This window comes from Rhinopithecus bieti, unplaced genomic scaffold (genome assembly GCF_001698545.2).
Source record: "Rhinopithecus bieti isolate Rb0 unplaced genomic scaffold, ASM169854v2 scaffold_19708, whole genome shotgun sequence".
Taxonomy (NCBI): Eukaryota; Metazoa; Chordata; class Mammalia; order Primates; family Cercopithecidae; genus Rhinopithecus; species Rhinopithecus bieti.
In genome coordinates this window covers 279,120-283,242 of record NW_016810765.1, presented here as the reverse complement: position 1 = coordinate 283,242, position 4,123 = coordinate 279,120, and the positions used below count along the sequence as shown (strand labels likewise).

At 42.5% G+C, this 4,123-nt stretch overlaps 1 long non-coding RNA gene and 1 pseudogene across 1 annotated transcript in view; both read right to left on the bottom strand.

Moving 5' to 3' along the window:
- The window catches only part of LOC108542646 (uncharacterized), a 41,039-nt gene that overhangs the window by 13,819 nt on the left and 23,097 nt on the right, over positions 1 to 4,123 (bottom strand). Inside the window, exon 2 of the long non-coding RNA XR_001889326.1 lies at positions 473 to 569. This is a non-coding gene — a long non-coding RNA (uncharacterized LOC108542646). The remainder of the gene's footprint in view (positions 1 to 472; positions 570 to 4,123) is intronic.
- On the bottom strand, positions 1,659 to 3,795 carry LOC108542644 (dynein light chain 2, cytoplasmic pseudogene; annotated as a pseudogene).

The following is a 4,123-nucleotide window of genomic DNA, read 5'->3' as shown; positions in this document are numbered from 1 at the left end:
TAAAAATAAAAATAAAATAAAATGTAAATAAATGTTTTGAGATTTTTAAGATTTTTTCCCCTACGTTATATTTTCAAGATTTTGAAATTTTGGGATTGCAATTTTCTGGATTTTTAGACTTCAGGGATTTTGATCTTTCAGTATTTCAATATTTGAGATTATGGCATTCAGAATTGTTTTTCAGGATTATGGTCCAAACTTCTTTTCTGTCCATGCTCACGCCACTGTGTTCTGTCCTGCAGTCTTCCAGCCTTGACCGCCCCAGCACCCAGAGCCCTGTCCTCATTATAAGCCAGGTTGGACTGTTGACAGGAACCAGGTGTTTGGCTTTATACTATTAGGCAAGGCATTTCCTTCACTCACTTTTAAGTGGCCACCCATGCTCAATTCAACCAAATTAACTTCTGTCTTCAGGTCACTCAAAGCTCTATATTAAATAGCGAAGCCTTCATTCCTGACAACATTGATTTACCTTTGAGGACTCTCCACCTCAGCAGTCACAGCCGTAATACCGCCTTTTAGCTGGGACCATGGGACTTGCTGCTCTGTTGTCATAACATTTCTTCTTTCTGCCTCGAAGAGAGTGAGCAACAATGAAGTTATTATTTGGGTAACTTATTTCAGTCCTGCTTCTAGCAGCTCAACATATAAACGGGAAGAAGTAGGGTTTCCTGCCAACTGGGCAATAGTATTTATTACTGGATCTTGGGAGTCTTATTTTGTTGAACTGGCCTGCAGATCCTTGTCCTTCCTAATTCAGAAATCCATGTCTGTCAGCATCCTTTCTTTCTCAACAAAATTGCTAAGTCTGCTATTTGAGTTTACCCTATTTACAATCTAATGTGTTAGTCTGTTACAGTTTCCTAGATGCTGGTAAAGACATGAAAAATTACACAAATAATACAGAGAGTTCTGTTCTCATCCATCTTCCCCCAAAGATAGCATTTTAAGTAACCATATTATTAAAACCTTGAAGTTGACATTGGTACAATACTATTACTAAACTGTTGATAGACCTTGTTTGGAGTTTACCAGTACTTGCATGCACTGTTTTTTTCCCCTTAATTTTTTCACTTTTAACCTACCTTAATATTTAAAATGGGTTTCTCATTAACAGCACATACCTTGGTCTTGCTTTTAAAATTTTAATTAATGCACAGTATTTGTACATATTTATATAGGGCACATGTGATATTGTTACATGCATAGAATGTGATGATCAATTTAGGGTATTTGGGGTATCCATCACCTTGAATTCCTATAAGGAACATTCCAAGTCCTCTCTTCTAGTTATTTTGAAATATATAATACATTGTTGTAACTATTAACTACAGTCACCCAACTTTGTATCAAACATTAGAACTTTATCTAACTGTATGTTTGTACCCATTAACCAGCCTCTCTTCATGGCCACTCCCACCCATATGCCCTTCCCATCCTCTGATGGCTATCATTCTACTCACTACCTCCATGAGGTCAACTTTCTTAGCTCCCACATATGAGTGAGAACATCCAGTATTTGTTTCTCTCTGCCTGGCTTATTTAATGTCCTCCAGATCCATCCATGTTGCCGTAAATGACATGATTTCATTGTTTTTTATGACTGAATAGTACTCCATTGTGTACGTAGACCACATTTCCTTTGTTCATCTGTTGATGGTCACTTAGGTTGATTCCTTATCTTTGCTGTCAGTAGAGCTGTCAGAAACATGGGAGTGCATGTATCCTTCTGGTATACTGATTTCCTTTGGATAAATGCCCAGTAGAAGAATTGCTAGGTGGTATGGTAGTTCTATTTTTAGTTTTTTTCTCTATTGTTTTCCTTAGTCTGAACTAATTTACATTTTCACCACAGTTTGAGTTCCCTTTTCTGTACATCCTCACCAGCATCTGTAATTTTTTTGCTTTTTAACAATACTTATGCTAATGTAAAGTGAGACCGCATTATGATTTATTATTGTTATTGCATCAGTCAACCTTTAATGTTCAAAAAAGGCATGGATGCAGAGCATAGGAGATGTGGCAGGGTCTCTCGGGCCTTGGTCCAGAAATGAGGGAGAGATGAACACAAACCAGACACTTTCAACTGGCCACACAGTCTGGGAGGGCAGGGAGAAACACAGGTTTGGACAGTCATAAAAAAAATAAAACCTAAAATCAAGCACTCCATTTTGTGCCCATTGAAGGGTTTGATATAGGAAACTCAGTCACCACCCTGGAGACTGGAGGGGAGATCCCCCTTCCCCTGCCAACATCAAAAAGCAAGCTCGGCACACACAAAGGGCTTAGGGAGGGGCATTCTGCCTCCCCACCAGCCCCAAGAATGGACTTGAAAATAAAAGAATAAGCTGAATCCCCTACCCCTGCATTGTCAACCTGACACATGAAAGTTTTGAAGGCCAGCCAACTAATGACAGGGGCTGCTCTAAGAGAACACCAGAGGATTGAGAAAACGGAGGGCTAAGCAGGGAGCAGACAGAAGAAAAATGTAATGGAAAAAAAAAAAAAAATTAAAGCTAATCCTACCCCCAACATCCTCCTATCATGATCTCAGGCAGAAAGAACAAAAGAAGGTAATCCACAAAGACACAGCCCTTACTTAGAATTTCTGACAGACAGCAAGACAAGTCTGCTCCCCACTCCCACACACCACACACAGACATATTTCAGGGCGCCCTAAAGAACACATCCCCACCCCACCCTCTGCCCCAAGCCATAGAATCACAGTTCAGTGGAATATTCTCCTGGTGTTAGATTATTCCCTCCACCTTTCTTCCTATCATTTTCTCCTTGACAGTCCCAACACAGCCCCCCTGCAGCCTCCTGGCCCTCCCAGCATCCACCTGGGCCAGGAAGAGGCAGCTGCACAGTTTTAGTTCCACCTCCAGAGACCTATTTCTTTTCCTCAGCCCTCCTAGTCTTTCGGCCTCGTAGTCTGTTAAGGGCTTTTTCTTTTGTATAGGAAAAAAAAGAGAAAAGGGAGAGGTGGGAGAGATTTTCCTAGTGCAATACAACCAAAAAATATTTTTAAAGTCTTGAAAAACAAACATAAAGCAGCCTTCTTCCCCAGGCAACTGAACAGAAAGGTTTGGTTGTGTTGACTGCCACATACACATGAAAACGAATATACAGTCCATGCAGTAGCACAGCCACTGGAGAGGACATCCTGATGTCCTCCTGATTTGCCCCAGTGCAAAACAGTCCTAGCAACGCCCCCTGCTTGCCATCGCTGCCACCGCCACTGACATCTTCACTGTGGCCACCTAGCCTCACTTGAAGAGGAGGATTGCAACTTGACTCAAGCAAAAATAGATGAGGTACTTTGTCTTGTGTGTGACGTAGCTGCCAAATTTCGGCCCACGATACAGTGCTAGGTAGGGCTATATTTCTTGTCAAATTCCTTCTTGATATAGGCAGCAATGTCCTATGTTGTACTTCTCCATGGCCTGCGTGGCGCAGTCAATGGCATCCTGTTGCACATCCTCAGACGTGTCTGCGGTCTTGATCACTGCCTTCCAGTCAGACATTGTGACACTTCACGGAGGCGAATCCGCACGGGCCCATGGGGAGCAGCGATGGCCCGAGGCAGAGCGCAGGCAGCGGCGGTGACTCCTGGGCTCCTCCTGCAGCCACTGCCACTACGGTCTCCCGCTCCCGCAGCCCCGGGCCAGTAGCTCCCCGCCATGGTCCTCCTTTGGAGTTGCCCGCGCGGCCTGCCAGCCCGCCTGGTCCGCGCTGGCGCCGCACAGCTCCGCTCTGCTCTGCCGCTCTATTTTTATTTTGTTTTTAGATGGAGTCTCGCTCTGTCACACAGGCCGCAGTGCAGTGGCGCGATCTCAGCTCACTGTAACTTCCGCCTCCCGGGTTCAAGCGATTCTCCTGCCTCAGCCTCCCAAGTAACTGGGACTACAGGTGCACGCCACCACGCCTGACTTATATATGATATATATTATACAGGATATAGTATATTATATACTATATATCATATAGCATATATTTATATATTAATATATAATATGCTATATGATATAGTATATAATCTGTATTACATATAATCTAGATTATATATTTATTATATAATATACATTTAATCTATATATAACTATATATTATATATAACTAT